Raw genomic sequence first — 16,251 nt, forward strand, 5'->3', positions numbered from 1 at the left:
GTACACGGTGACTAAGGATACCAATGATAGCAGGGGTAGCCCAGACACAAGAACACAGCAGCACAGACGCAAACGTGTAAGCGACACTTTGTCGTCCTCTTCAACTTTGTCCTCCTTTTCCACCTCAGTCATGCGCCACCTGGCAACGCTAGGTGGCATTACCCCCTCCCTCCGGAAAAAAATGAGAAGGGCCGGTAAAAATGGTGTGAAAAGCAAGAGAGTGGTCACAGCGGGTGGCCATACGCTATCGGTGGTAGTACGGCTTCAGCCGCACAATGTGCACAATGTCCGAGCTGTGCTTTCGACGTTTTGGTTGTGTGGCACCGTCTGGGATAACTTCATAACTAAGGTCACTCACACGGCGCAACACTTTGTACGGCCCGAAGTAGCGGGAAAGGAGTTTCTCTGACAAGCCTGGACGGCGAACTGGTGTCCATACCCAGACTTGATCTCCAGGCTTGTAGTCAACCTGGCGGTGCCGGAGGTTGTAACGGTGCGCGTCAGTGGTCTGCTGCTGCCCAATGTGCACACGGGCGAGCTGGCGGGCTTCCTCAGCGCGGATGGCATATTGCTGGGCATCTGAGGATAGCTGGTCATCATCTGGGCACGGGAGCATGGAATCGAGCATGCTCTGAACTTCGCGTCCGTAAACAAGTCGAAATGGTGTGAAGCGCGTTGTCTCTTGTAAGGCTGTATTATACGCAAATGTAACGTACGGCAGCACCTCGTCCCAGGTCTTGTGCTGCACATCGACGTACATTGCCAACATGTCCGCAATCGTCTTATTCAATCTTTCTGTAAGGCCATTGCTTTGTGGATGGTACTCTGTGGTTTTGCGATGGGTCGTGCAACTCAGCTCAAATATGCGGTCGATCAGCTGTGATGTGAAAGCTGTTCCTCTGTCGGTAATGACGTAGGAAGGGGCGCCATGCCGCAAGACTATGTTGTGCATGAAAAACTCTGCTACTTCGGAAGCTGTGGCATGAGGGATTGTCTTTGTCTCAGCGTATCGAGTCAGGTAGTCAGTAGCGACTACTATCCATTTGTTTCCGGCCTGCGACAAAGGGAAAGGGCCAAGGAGATCCATTCCAATTTGGTCGAACGGAATGCGGGGTACTTTAACGGGCTTGAGAAATCCGGCAGGCTTCTGGGGCGGTGTTTTACGGCGCTGGCATTCGCGACAGCTTCGTACATAGCGTTTCACTGCTGCGGAAAGTCCTGGCCAGTAATACATGTTGCGGACGCGAGCAAGCGTCCGTGAGTAACCCAAATGACCAGACGTTGGTTCATCATGGCAAGCAAGGAGAATATCCTCACGGAGCTCGCATGGCACTACCAGAAGGTAAGTTCTGTCTTGGCTCTGGGAGTTTCTTTTATACAATACGCCTTGCCGTATGCAGAAGGAACCAAGGTGCCGAGATAGGTGTCGAGGCAGAATCGTATCACGCCCTTCCAGATAATCGATGAGTGGAAGGATGTCTGGATCAGCTCTTTGTCGATCCCTGAGCTCAGATGCGCTGAGGGCTCCTAGAAAACCGCTATCGTCATCGGCTGTAGTATCGCCAGTGTCAACGGGTGCTCGTGACAGCGTGTCGGCGTCTTCGTGTTTGCGGCCGGACTTGTAAACAATGGTTATGTCAAACTCCTGAAGACGTAAACTCCAGCGTGCAAGTCGTCCAGATGGGTCTCGCAGATTTGCCAGCCAGCACAAACAATGATGGTCGGTGACGACTTTAAATGGCCGGCCGTAAAGGTAGGGACGAAACTTCATAGTAGCCCATACGACCGCCAGGCATTCCTTTTCTGAGGTGGAATAGTTCATTTCGGCACGAGAGAGAGTGCGGCTGGCATAGGCTATTACTCGCTCAAACCCGTCTTGATGCTGAACAAGGACCGCGCCAAGACCGATACTACTGGCGTCAGTGTGTACCTCAGTGTCAGCCGCTTCATCGAAGTGCGCCAGAACAGGGGATGTTTGAAGGCGCTCACGAAGCAAAGAGAAGGCCATCTGCTGCTCAGCGTTCCACACAAAGGAGGTGTCCTTCCTTGTAAGGCGCGTCAGAGGTTCTGCGATCTGAGAAAAGTCCGCAATGAAACGCTGATAATATGCGCACAGGCCGAGGAAGCGCTGAACAGCCTTCTTATTAGCTGGAACGGGAAATCGTGCGACGGCAGCAGTCTTATCGGGATCCGGGCGCACCCCATCAGCGCTTACAACATGGCCGAGGAACTTGAGTTCTGTATACCCGAAGTGGCATTTCTGGGGCTTCAGCGTGAGATCAGCAGAACGGAGGGCTTCCAGGACAGCTCGAAGGCGTTCGAGGTGTTGATCAAATGTTTCGGAAAAAACAACTACATCGTCCAAGTACACAAGACAGATCTGCCACTTGAGGCCAGTGAGGACGGTGTCCATCATCCTTTGGAATGTAGCTGGGGCAGAGCACAATCCAAATGGGAGTACTTTGAATTCATATAGGCCATCTGGAGTGACAAATGCGGTTTTTTTTCTCGGTCTCTTTCGTCTACTTCGATTTGCCAATAGCCGCTTTTTAAATCAATAGATGAAAAATACTTCGCACGTCGCAATCTGTCCAGTGAGTCATCGATGCGCGGCAACGGGTATACATCTTTCTTTGTCACATTATTCAATTTTCGATAGTCGACGCAAAATCGAAGAGTGCCGTCTTTCTTTTTGACAAGGACAACTGGTGAAGACCACGGACTTTGTGAAGGCTGCACAACACCATCATCCAGCATCTCCTGAACTTGCGTCTGGATCACTTCTCGTTCTTTGGCAGACACACGATAAGGCTGCTGTCGTATTGGGCGAGCGTCGTCATAAGTAATGATGCGATGCTGTGTAATGGGCGTTTGACGAACCTTCGAGGAAGAAGCAAAGCAGTGCTTGAAGTCTAGCAGCAGTTGCTCTAAAGCCCGCCGTTTCTCCTTTGACAAGTGACAGTTAATGTCGATGTTGTCAAGAGATGGCTCGTTAGTTTCTACTGCCGTGGATGCAAAACAGACCGGATCGTGCGCAACATGGTCAGCAAAAGCGATAGCAGTCCCCGGGAACAAGTGTCGGTACTCATTAGAAAAATTTGTGACAAGGAGTGCAGCCCGGCCATTGTGAAACGACAATAAACTTCGGGGAGCGCAAATGCCATGAGCAAGCAGGAGTGTATGGTTCGCCTCCGCTACAGCATCACCGGTACGGAAATCGTCACAGGTAACTTCCACAAGAGCACTGCTTCGCGGCGGCAGCGAGACGCTCTCAGCGGAAACACGAAGTGCGTTATTGCAAGGACTGCTACTATCTTGTTCGGTAGACTGTCCCATCGAAAACGTGACGAGTCTATTTCGCAGGTCGATAACTGCTCCGTACTCCCGCAGAAAGTCAATGCCGAGGATAAGGTCACGGGAGCAGTCACTTAAAACAACGCAACTAACGACGAACGTACGTCCGTTAATCTGAATGCGAGCCGTGCACATCCCCTTTGGAGTAACTATATGACCGCCGGCGGTTCGAAGGCACACACCTGGCCAAGCAGTGAGCACCTTCTTCAAAACAGTCGCCATGCGACCACTCAAAATTGAATAATCGGCACCGGTGTCCACTAAAGCATTGACCGTAGTGCGACCGTCTAAAATAACCGGAAGGTCCAGAGAAACGCTTTTTGCTTCCCTAGGTGACGGTACCAGCAGCTCGCGGTCGGATCGAAGCGGCGACGACGGGAGGTCTTCAACGCAGCGCCTACCAGCGGCCTCGCCCCCGAAGGTCGCTGTTTTCAGTTTTCCCGACCAGGGCTAGACGAGCGGCCTTGGTCCTCTCGCGAGGAACCGTGAGTGAACGAGGAGGAGCGCCTTGGCGAAGGGGAGCGGGGCTGACGCTGCGAACGAGATGAACGCTGCTCCGCCAGGTACTCCTCAATAACTCGGGGCCGTTGACCAAACCGGGGAGGAGGCGAGTCGATGCGGAAGCCGTGGAGACCGAGGCGTCGATACGGACAATCCCGGTAGAGATGTCCTGGTTCACCGCAGTGGAAGCAAAGCGGACGGCGGTCAGGCGTGCGCCAAATGTCGGCTTTGCGTCGGGGCAGCGGACGATTGTCGAAGTTCTGCACTGGCTGCACCGAGGGCAGCGGAACTGTAGGTGACGCGAGAATGGGCGGTGGTGAAGGGGGAGCCTGACTCTGCAGAACTTCCGCATATGTGGGACGATTGTCGGTCCCCGACAGCAATGGCGGGCTCGGAACTACAGGCGAAAGAGGGCTCTTGAGTGCCTGCCGCACCTCCTCCCGCACTATAGCAGAAACGGAAGATGGCGATTGCTGCAGAGGGCTCCAGAACTTGCTTAGTTCTTCGCGCACGACGCTGCGAATCAGTTCGCGCAATGCATCGGGATGCCGCTCTGAAGATGCAAATGATTCCGCGGTTGTGCGTGTATGAAAAGGTCGGTCATAAGCCACGGCACGTTGGTGTAGCACCTTTTCCATTGTGGTGGCCTCCGCAAGGAATCCGTTTACAGTCGAGGGTGGGTTTCGCACAAGGCCTGCGAACAACTGCTCTTTCAAACCCTGCATCAAGTGCCTGACCTTTTTGTCCTCGGACATGGCGGGATCGGCTCGCCTGAAGAGGCGCGTCATGTCCTCGACGTATGCTTGGACACTCTCATTCGGCCTTTGGATGCGAGAGTGAATGGCACGTTCTGCATGCTCGCGACGATCTGCGCTAGTGTAAGCCTCGAGCAGTTGACGACGGAATTCCCGCCACGAAGTTAAGCTTGCTCTCGGTTCTCGTACCAGATACGGGCGCCGTCCTCAAGGCTGAAGTAGACGTTCCTTAGTTTGGCAGCATCGTCCCACTGGTTGAATGCAGCGACACGTTCAAACTGAAGGAACCAATCCTCCACATCCTCAAAGAGGTCCCCATGGAAAGTCTTCGGTACCCGAGGGGCCTGCAAGGTGTAGTTACAGGCCGGTGCGAGGCCCGTCACCTGCTGCGCAGGAGCACTAGATGTCATGGCGGCGGGTGCTGGCTGAAACTCCGGAGACAGTCCCTGGAGCCGTCGACTGGAGCGATGCACGGGGGTGTCCAATGGTACAGGGCTGGCGCGACGTCTTGTAGATGGAGATTCTTGCATAGGCGATCGTTTTACCCAGCAGCTCCACCAGAATGTCACGTACACGGTGACTAAGGATACCAATGATAGCAGGGGTAGCCCAGACACAAGAACACAGCAGCACAGACGCAAACGTGTAAGCGACACTTTGTCGTCCTCTTCAACTTTGTCCTCCTTTTCCACCTCAGTCATGCGCCACCTGGCAACGCTAGGTGGCAATATACTGTAAACACGAAAAACCCTATACGAGCTACAAGAGAGTAACATCTGATGCGGTTGCTATCAGAATGATATGCTGCTTATGCGACATTTTAAATTTCCATCATTAACAATGCGAAACACCTGTAGTCGGCAACGGAAAGAGGTTCTCAATTCAAAGCAGTCGTAGTTACCAAAATTTTAACTGCGGTTTTCCTCGAATCTCTAACCTAATGATTTATATTGCCATGGTTAAATGTCTTTTGCCATTGCTACCGAGGCTCTGAATTGGGCTAGATGGCTGCTAGATTAAGGAATTGTGGCTAGCGCTCAAGAACGACGCACTCATAATGCAGGGGTCCCATACAGGACGCAGGCTAGACTTTCAACTAAATTTTACTCCGAGAAAGAAGTATATATACCAAGTATTTTTTTTGTCTTCTGTTTTTGTCTCCCATTCTCCTCCTTTACTTGCCCCGTAGGGGCCGCCTTCAGTTGCAGTCGTGTGAAGCTTGATAATGAAGTCGCCTAAAAAAAAATACATTTTGAAAAGAGGCACTTAAGTGACTAAATGTGATAGAGGTTGGAATGCAGGTGCAGCTGTGAACATGAGACATTAGTGTAAGAATTAAAACTGACGTAATATAAGAAATGCGTACAAACACAAGAAAAACGACAGTGGGGTCGAAAGAAGCTTACAAAAGCAAGGTTATGGCTAAAAGGGACCTTTCGGATTGCAAACCAAAGTAAAATTTGCCAAAACCGACTATATTACATACGACTATTAAAACCATGAAACAATAGGAGAACTAAAGTCACTGCACACCCATGGAAGGATGAGGGCGATTGTAACAACAAATGTGAAAATTCGTCGGCGATACACGAACCATGAAACAACAAAAAACGACTGGAACCACCAATAAACCCGTTTAGAATGATTACAGCGATTGTGACAACATATAGGAAAACGAAACGGCGATACGCCCTCATTTGATCCTTCCATAGAAGTAAATTAGAGAAAAACATACAACAAAACAATCAGCGAAATTACGCAGGTTGTTTAGATGAAGGATCGCCGAGGAAAAGAAGTTCAAAAGTCGCCAAAAACACAACTAAGAAAAAAGCAGCGCTGTGAGGTTGGGAACAAAAGTAGCGGAAATTCATAATCTGTAGTAGTCTGCGTAGTCTTTTTTAGTGAGAGCGACAGAGGGATTGCTAACTCATTCGTGTTAATTACGTTTTGGCGAGTTTTTGTCTCCCCTTCCACGGCGCATCTGCGTTGTGGCCTGCACCTGTGTAACTGTGTCGATGGTTTTCTCGTATCCTTTCCTCTATAGTGTACTTATATGGAAGGTTCAAATGGGACCGTATCGCCGTTTCTTTTTCGCATATGTTGTCGCTATCGCTGTAATCGTTCCACATGGGATTATTTTTTTTTTCTGGTTTCAGCAGTTTTTATTACTTCATTGATTTTATGGTTTCTGTATCGCCCACTCCTTTTAGAATTTGTTTTGAAATGGCTCCTATATGTTCCACGTGATTGCAGGTGTGTCGCGGTTTTAGTTGTTTTTGTTCGTTCATGTTTTATTAGCTTTACGTGATGCTATCTGTTTTAGCAAATTTTACATTGGTCTGCCTTTACACAGGTTGGTCTCAGCTCTTACCTTGCCTTTTGCAAGTTTCGTTCGCCACCACCGCCATGTTTTCGTGTCTGTACACTCTTTTATCTTGTTATACTATGTCAGGTCTATTTTTTTCACAAATGTTTAGTGTTCTTCGTCAGTTCTGCCTTGCAACCTGTATCAGGTTTGGTCACGTGTCTTTTGGTAAAACTAGACGACTTTAGATTTCGTTTGGTCTGATTTTGGGGGTTTAACGTTTTGGTGGCTTCGTTATTACACTTACCGAACTGCAACTGAAGGCAGCGCGAGAAGGGGCAAGTCAAAGAGGAGAATGGAAGACAAAAATCGGAGAGAACAAAAAAAAAACATATGTTTAAATACTTCTTTTCCTGTGCGAAATTTCGTTGTCCGTCCAGCATGCACTCTCTTCCCTTCCTTCTGTGAGCGTCTTCCTTGTGCACTAGCCCTAATGTCGTAATGCCCTTGCTAATTGCGACCAATTAATTATTTTCTGGAGTTGAATTTTGTCCCTGTCAACTGTACGCATCCCGCATAATTAGTGGCGGAAAGCGACCCCAGAGCATAAAAAGAAAGTTTTATACTAATATGGAATGCTCTAGAGTACCTGACATTTCATTTTTACTCTATCATAGAGTACGTCGTGTTTGTAGTTTATGAACCACCTGAGCTCTCCTTCGTTCAACGCTTTATTGCGAGCTTGACCCGCACACGATTTACTCCGATTTACTCGAAAGCGAATAGCGCGTGTGAAACGAAATTACGCTTTATGGTACTATTTAATGTGTAAGATGATCATAGTAGCAACAATTAGGTGCCTGCTTTTAAAAAGAATGAGAGAACAGTGAGGATTCAAAAATTTAAATAATAACAGCTCTGCCGATACTTCTTGAATGACCGTTGTACCAACAATTAAGTGTCTGCTAAAACCAATGAGAGAACAGTGAGGATAAAAAAAAGTAGGATACGAGACAGCTCTGCCGACACTTCATGAAGGTACGGGTGACGCCTCCTAACAGCGAGTAAAACAATTTAGCATGTTTACAGCGTAATTATTAAGCTACGGCCGCAATTTTAATCTCTGAAGGAAGTCTGACTGAGAACGGAGCTGTTAAGCAGCACAGGTAAAAATATTGCAGACTGTTTCAACGCTCGGCGTGCTGTGACGAGTTAGAGAGTAGATTAGGGCTCCATGCGACAGGGGTGCAAATTCAGCGAGGGATAATTTTAATGAAAATGCATTATTAAAAGAAGCATCAGAATGCAGAATGGCTGCTATGTCGCCCTTTCTTGAAAGGACAACAGCGGATACCTTTCTGGTAACCGATTTCAAGAGCCGAAGTCACTCAGGAGCCCCGGGAAAATAATTCAGTGCACTCCGGTATCCGGAACCAAGTGCGAGTCTACTATTCGAGGCTATATACACGAGCTACGCCGAACGAGTGACTACTGACGAGGAATCCACCCTCAAGTTTATTGCACGCAGGGACTCAAGAACCACGAAGCTGCGAATTCTGTTCGATACATCCTAGCATGAGCAAGGTGCTTCTTCCTTAAAAGAACATCTGGAGAAGACGCCTTGTCTTCTCGCAAATCTGGTCAAACTACTAATACACTTTCGACTGTATCAGATCGCTTTGACTGCTGACATCTGAATACATAGCTACGATCTGCGAGTCCAAACTTGCATTTGCCTACTGTAACTTTACATTGTTCGCCTACCTATACCTGTATTTTATCTGATGCGTTATTTCTCTGCAACATGTGACATTATGTATTGTTATAGTGTGGTGACATTATGCATTCATCTTTCTTTGCTTTAATTCTTGTAAAAGTTCTACGCGCTTTTGTTTGATTTGTGAGGTTTTAGTTTATATTTTCCTGTCTTCATTGGTAGTTTTACGAATGTATAAGCGATAACTAACTTTCTTCATGTTTATTGTAAAGTTCCTGCTTCTGATGTCTCTAACTTTGACGATTGGGTGCCTGCAATCTGTTTACTTTTTCCATTGGACCCTTTACTAGCCGCTGGCTATGGGTCCAAGCAGTGTCTGCCTATTTTCCTGTAGCGCACCAAAAAACAATAAAAAGAAAAGAAAAAAAAAGATCGAGTGGCGCGACGACTACCAGCCGGCCCGACTGACACGCTGCAACGCAGCTTCTCCACAAACTATAGCACAGACAAATTGAGTGGGAACACTCTGAGAGCTTCCTGGCGCCATCTTTTAAAACGGAAAAAAAGAAAAACCTGCGAGATTGCACAAGAAACGACACCACATAAAGCAAGTAGTACGTTAGAAACGGCAGATCGGCACTCGTTAAACGCTGCAACATGCCTCAGTTATCCACACTTATTGTTTTTAATGACTTATCCTGGGAAACCGCATGTACACAAAACGATGCAAGCAGGCTTCAGTAATGCAGCCAGCTTTGCTAGCAGACGTAGCATATGTCGAGCTCCTCGCCCAGGAGTACTGGAAGCTTCGATTCTCACCTTAACAAAGCTTGCTTGCATATATAATGTATATAATTGTGCGGAATGTACTTAACAATATAAAATACTGTTATGAACATGCTCATGATAATGGGCAAATTTAATGCCACTGCGCCCGGGCCTGAGAGCAAACGGGGACGTAGAAAACGAATTGAGTGGGTTTCGGAGAATCCCAGATGGTTACGGGCGCCCCGAGCGAGGACCTGCTCATATTGTGATTGTTACGGCGCAGTCTTAGATAGATAAATAGGGATGAAGATGGAAGGCAGGGAATTTTAACCAGAAAGGCTTCCGGTTGGCTACCCTACACTGGGGAAAAGGGATAAGGGGAAGAGAAAAGGGACTTGGAGCACAGTCAGAGTTTGTTACACAAGCCGGTGGCTGTTAGAAAACTAAACGATGCCTTAAACTAAACTAAACTAAATGGCGCAGTCTTCATACATCCAAAACTTTAGAGTCCGCAATCAACATGAAGTCGCAAAGTTCGACCGTTCATAATTTCTGTGCGCAGTATAGTTTCCACCAACACAATTAGTGGTGTCACACACAACTAAATTTCTGAAACTCAAGCCCGAAATAACCAGGATATAAGTCCTCTCGACCTCTAGCCCCGAAAAGTATGCGCTGTTAAGAATGGCCACAACGGGTCGCGTCTGGAGCCAGCCGTCTTGTCCCACACAGAGAAGAAACTTGTGTCGCCCGGGTTTATGGAGAGCAGCGATCGCGTCAACAACCATCGTCAATCAGACGATGAGCGCCAACAGAGAGAAAAAAACATGAAAATTCGGCGTCGCCACGCGCGTTGAACACGACCACAGCGGTCGAGATAGAATTTTTCTCTTCTGTGGTAACGCGGTGGGGGAAAATGAATGGCTTTCTGCTTGTTCTCCGCCTTGAGTACTGGCCTCGTGCATAGGTTCCTATGAAGCATAGGTGTGGATGATGCACGAAGACCAACGGGAGCCTCTGGAGCCACTAAGGCCGCAACCTCCATCTACGCTGTGTTGGTTGGCAATATTTACCTCACCATCGAGCAAGAACCTGACTGAAACGCATGTGTACAAGTGTGCTAGTGCGGGAAAGTGAGCATATTAGGAAACTTTCGTTAACGGGCCCACCCTTCACCGATCGAAGAGGGAATGCGCATCTTATAAAAACTAGGCAACAATTGCGGCCCAGCAGTTCCCATTCTGCATGCTCTTGCCTCTGTAAAAATATAAATACCGTCGCCAAGCGCTTTCACTAGTCAGCACTCCCTTCGCTGCTGTAACGTGCGCTGTCTTGCGCGAGGATTCGTTAAGCGGCACCCGAACCCCACATCTAACAACACACTGTGAGCTACTTATCTACACTTAGAGCGAGTTTCTCATCTCAAACATATAACATGATACGCACATGCTTTTGGGGCACCCATCTTAGGAGCCGCTGACGCAGCCGAGGAAGCGTGCGCTTCGCATATAAGAATAGAGTTCGGAGAATTGCTTCATGGAGAATATTAATATCACATCTTCCTCTAGCTGTAGTGTTCGTATAAACGCGACCCATATCAGTTAATACATTTTTCACGAATAACACTCTTCACAGCACCATCAAAAGCAGTGTTATTCTTCGACGCTACTAGAGCAGTGTTCGAAAAGTAATGCCTTCAGTTTTTTTTAGAAAAGTTTGTTCAAAATTTGTAAAATGCGCAAATATTACAACCGTTTGTCTACAGGCTCTGCAGTAATTTTCATTTAATTATCCGTCGGTTTCATTCGCTCCATAGATGTACAGGGACATTCATGCTCTCTTTGTATAGTAGCTTCGGTTGTCCTTCACGGTGCCAGCATGAGCGACAAGGTCCACTCTCCCATCAGCCCGAAAACAAAAGAAGCAAATGCCAAATCTTCGCATCCACATCCTACTTGCAGGGCTGGCTTTCCAACGTCTTTCATATTTTTTTTTTCGTGACGGCAACAAAATGCCACCATCGTGAAGGGAACATAATGTACCAGTAACTGAAATTGTACTACCGAGATGGCATGCATGGCTCCGTTAACCAGCGCCGCGTAGCGAACCAATTTCTCTGATATTGCATTAAAAATTAATATAGCTCCATCAGATATGTAGGAGCCTCATTCTGGAATTATGTAAGTATAATTAAACAGTTTCAAAACAAAAAATGAGAGGCATTATTTTTCACATCCCTCGTTTGACACAACAGAACGATTCCGCTTTGCGTTAAAAATATTCACCCAAAAGGGCACCTGTTTGTACCGGGGAGCGATTTGATCGCAGCGATAGCGCTACGGTTGACGCAGCTGTCAATAGAGGTGAGATGTGCTTTCTGGTCTAAATACCGAAAGGTCGCCGTTAGCAACTGCACCAGACGAGCGGAACTGTGTACGTGTTACGTTTGGTAGGCTACGTTTCACGACCCGGAGCACAGAGGTAGGCAATGTCTCATAGCGGTCGGTTGGCTGTCGTGACGGGGGGAGCCAGCGGCATCGGCAGAGCCGCCTCCAGCACCCTGGCTGTCTAGGGTGTGAACCTGGTCGTCACGGACAAAAATCTACAAGCAGCCCAGAAAGTGGCGCAGTCGCTGCCAAGTCAGTATATCATTGAAATATCCTTCTTGCTGAACGTGCTCCTAAGGAGCGCCAGAACTCCAAATACAGAGATGCTCTTGGGCAGCAGCTTTTGTTTTCAGTGTGCCCGTTTACAGCAATACTTGCATATAAAGACAGGTTATTGGCATCTGCTTTCAAACTGGTCCTTGTAAATACCATCTTGCGTATTAAACTGATTCGCCTCTTCTATTTCCGTAGTATTGAAGCCCTCTATCCAACAATAGTAAGCCACCACATTATGCAGACACACCTGACACAGACATAAAGCCCCGCTTTAATCGACCTCTATGAACTTGCTTTCGTGGCCTATGGGCAGCGCGCTTGAATCGGGATCAAAGGGTTCAGGAGGATTCAGTTCCCATTCTCTATACCATGTCAATGAGTTATTGGAGTTGTTGCCTTGTGCCAATTCGGTCATGTCATAGTCTTGTAATGCCACAAAACGCAAAAAAAAAAAAAAAATGTTTGTCCAGTTCACCTGCCGACTAACCCTGCCGGAGGCATTTCAGTGATTTGTTTTTGCTCGCAACACACATGTCGATGCTGCATACTTTGGAGAACGGGGCTTTCAACTCTATCACGTACGAATATAAGTTATGGATGACTTCAGAAGCAAGAGAGTTCCACCTGCATCACAAGAGGGCCCACGTGGTATTTAAAGTCCATATCCGCCCAGACACATGGCCGCTCTGCCCGTTGTGCCACTGAGCTTAGGGACGCCGTTTCCATCCAGAACAGCAGTTCATGAACCGCAGGAAGCCTAACAACCTGGTCGACTTACGCACGCAAGCAAAGTTCAAACGCTATGCAGAACGTGTTAAAAATTGCTCACTTGACAATGATTATACCCTCACTCGGTCCTCGTGCCAGATGTTCAATTCGAGAAGAAAAAAAAAAGAAAGCTGATGGGGTACAATTCTGACAACAATTGCAAAGGACGCACGACGCTGCAGACATGAAAAAAAAAATGAAGGCAGAAAAAAAGAAGATGCAGTTGGGTTTCGCCTGTCGGCTGTTTATTTGCCTTCAGGCAGTCACGATGTTCACCCCCATGTCTACGCCAAAGGGGTGACGTAAAGGTATAGACGACAAAACTGCTCACGTCAGGACTCCTTACTAAAACTCATCACATTAACAAAAAGACCAGAGAAGCAACAGCATAACTTATAAAAGAAAAACGAAAAAAAAAAAGATCACGACGACAAAAGAGCACATGAGTAAACCAGCATGGTTACACAAGGCTAAAGAAAACAAAACACGCAAACAGACCGTCGAAAGACAGAATATGGTGCCGCGAGAGCGAGGGTTGAACTGCCACAGTCATAACCGCAAAAAAGTAAAGAACAACCCACATGGAAAAGGCGTACTTAGGTTCAGTTAAGTCCTGGGGAACAGAAATCAACTACAAAAACATGTTAACGAGATAGGTTTAAGGGCTGATTTAATATTTTGGGGAAACCCGCAACGTAGACCTGATTTAAAATAAAGGAGTAATTACTCATTGACATGCCCCAAGCGCAGCCATATGGCTACAAAGGAAAGCTATACGGCTTTTTTTTTTTTTCAGAAGCTTTGTAGTTAAATAAAATTCGTCCTCTTTCGGGTAATTATTCAGTGGCATCCACTCAAGCGCAGCCATGCGGCTACAAAGGAAATCTGTACAGCTTTCTCAGAAGCTTCGTAGTTAAAGAAAACCGAACCAAGACGTTTTCTTTTTAATTACGAAGCTTCTGAGAAAACTGTATAGCTTTCCTTTGTAGCCGCATGGCTGCGCTTGGGTGGATGTCAATGAATAATTGCTCCCTCATTAGGGTAAGGGCTCCGTTCTCCAAAAATTAAGCATCGGCCTCGGCACTGTGGGCGAACAATAATGAACATCACTCTGGAAGATGGGTTGTAATCGGCAGGCCAGATAGCAGGGCAAAACTCAGTCTGCGGGTTGTGTGATATCACAACACCCCACCCCAATAAGTGGTCAAGTTCGCAGACGCTACCAAGCGGGGGCTGTTCTTTGAGATTATGTGCAGATTGAACCCTTCAAACATCTGGATCCCGCATCAGACGCGCTATTCGTAGGCTCATGCTCATAGAGCTTATTTAAAGCAAGGCATCATATGTGTAGGGTAGATTTTCACACAGCATTGTATCTTTGGACAGTACCATGAGTATGTGTGCAATGACATATACTCAAATAAATCAATTAATGATTAAGAGAGTACCAAAGTGCTCTTACGCGAAATAGGGTCCGCAAAGAAAACTTACAGCTGGAAGCCATTTGTGCTGTCACGTAACAGCTTCAAAGGAGGAGCTATAAGTGCGCTAAAACTTCGATCTCTGTCACTTAATTGACCTATACCTTTTGACATAGTGCACGAATGCTAAACGTGCAGTCCTCGGCTTCTGTATAGCCGCCATCTGCTGAAGAGGAAGTCACTCCTCTTTCTTGGTTTCGCTTTGATGACTATTAACCGCATATATTCCACATCTCACTGCCCTGGATGCAGCAGCCACAGCGTCCTCTATTCATGTAGCCGACGTGCGGAATCACCAGTGCGTTGTCTGAAAACAGTGCGCGCTGGAGGCTAGCTACAACTAGTCGCACTAAATATGGCGCTAAGTTGCGGAAACTCTTTCTCCCTGCTCCTCTTAGTCCCTCCATCATTTATGCGCTCACGGTAGGATTCAGGCATTTATCGAAAATTAATATTTTCATTTAATTTCGGCCTATTGTAAAACATACCTATTTCTAGTTTGTGCAATTGAACGTGTTATCAGCAGCCTTCAAACGCGGCAGATAAAGCAACTGTGCTGTGCATTTGGCTCCGTTAGGGCATCAGATATGACTCACGAAGACAGTAGTGGTTTTCTTCGAATAAAAAGTTTGAGACTATTAACCTCAAGGCTCCAATTAATAAAACCCAAGCGTTGTTTTCAGTGCCGTTGTATCGAGAAAAAAGCCGTATAAGTTATCATTTCCTCCAAACTTGAAATAATGTTGCTAATTGGTCACTGTGCTTCTTAGGCAATTCTACTTTGTGGACGGGCCGCCACACAATAGCCCAGACGTATCTGATAAACGTAATAATTTACTATGTTTACCTAGATTTACCTAGATAATTCACCTTGATTTGTGAGGACCTGGGCCAATAGGGCCTCGGTCCAAACACCTCCTTGTGCAAAGAGTAAATAAATGTTTGTCACCACTAAAACCACCACCACAGCCAGTGTTTCTTTATTTCATAAGTTCTTTTACAGTCATCTAGGACTTCTTTTACAGTCATCTAGGTGGTACCCTACATGGTACCATCGGCCCATGTGTCTCACCGCATTCCTCATAAGCTCCAGATCAGCCGTCCGAGTGCTCGCACCACCCTTTTTCTAGTTTTCTTCCCTCGCACCGCCGCCGACTGGAATGGCCTTCCATACGACATTGAAAAGATATGTCCTGTAAGCTTCGCGCAGAGCCATGATCATAACACATAACTACCAAGTTATGTGGATGCAGCTAGCACAGAACCGGGTTAAGTGGAGAAATATGGGAGAGGCCTTCGCCCTGCAGTGGGTATAATCAGGCTGATGATGATGATGACCAAGTTGGACGAGCTACCCTCTATCCAGCCCATGCGCAATGCCCCTGGAAAGAGGTTTCTAAAGAGTAAAAAGGAACTGAAATGAAATAAACCAGTTGGCGGAGATCGCCGTGATGCACCGCGTAACTAAAAAGACATTACTGAGTCATCAGAAGTTGTAATTAAATAATCGCAAGTTTAAAGCATTGTAAAGCCAAACACGCCTTGAAAATATCGATGTCTGAACCATCTCTCCAGATTACCGCGAAGCGAAAGTACGTGGGCTTCGTCTGCTGCGTGCACTCGCGGCTTCTCAACGCTTTCACAATACGCTTCTTTTGACAACGTACGTAGCGGGTTATATTCATTAACTGTGAATTTACATTCGCTTATGCCTTTAGTGGCGTAAACAAACCTCATTTCAGCTTCGTTGGTGGCTCGAAAACTATTTTCAACAAAATACGGAACGGAAACTGAAACCGTGAGGCCAGATGTGCAACAATTACATGGTGTAATAACGTGAGGAAAGCCCTTGCCCTCTTAGGCTTGGATGCATAACCACAGAAGGTTGCCATCGAGTATATGATTCTAGACGTCCCCTCAACCCTTTCGAGAAGACTCA

The 16,251-nt window shown here is 47.0% G+C and overlaps 1 long non-coding RNA gene across 1 annotated transcript in view; it reads right to left on the reverse strand.

Moving 5' to 3' along the window:
• The window catches only part of LOC146185303 (uncharacterized), a 274,486-nt gene that overhangs the window by 249,039 nt on the left and 9,196 nt on the right, over positions 1–16,251 (reverse strand). The gene's annotated exons all lie outside the window — the stretch shown is intronic.

The sequence above is a fragment of the Amblyomma maculatum genome, chromosome 6, assembly GCF_055883805.1.
Source record: "Amblyomma maculatum isolate TAMU_Amacu chromosome 6, ASM5588380v1, whole genome shotgun sequence".
NCBI lineage: Eukaryota > Metazoa > Arthropoda > Arachnida > Ixodida > Ixodidae > Amblyomma > Amblyomma maculatum.